The sequence below is a fragment of the Palaemon carinicauda genome, unplaced genomic scaffold (genome assembly GCF_036898095.1).
Source record: "Palaemon carinicauda isolate YSFRI2023 unplaced genomic scaffold, ASM3689809v2 scaffold1183, whole genome shotgun sequence".
Lineage (NCBI taxonomy): Eukaryota > Metazoa > Arthropoda > Malacostraca > Decapoda > Palaemonidae > Palaemon > Palaemon carinicauda.
In genome coordinates this window covers 9777-10000 of record NW_027168686.1, presented here as the reverse complement: position 1 = coordinate 10000, position 224 = coordinate 9777, and positions in this window count along the sequence as shown.

Below are 224 nucleotides of genomic sequence, written 5' to 3'. Positions count from 1 at the left end.
TATATGTGAAAGCTGTATACATTGTGTGGGAGTCGAATTATACATCTATGTGAAAGCTGAGTTATACATTAGATGGGAGCAGAATTATACATCTATGTGAAAGCTGTATACATTGTGTAGAAGTCGAATTATACATCTATGTGAAAGCTGAGTCATACATTGTGTGAGACCAGAATTATACATCTATGTGAAAGCTGATTTATACATTAGGTGGGAGCAGAGTT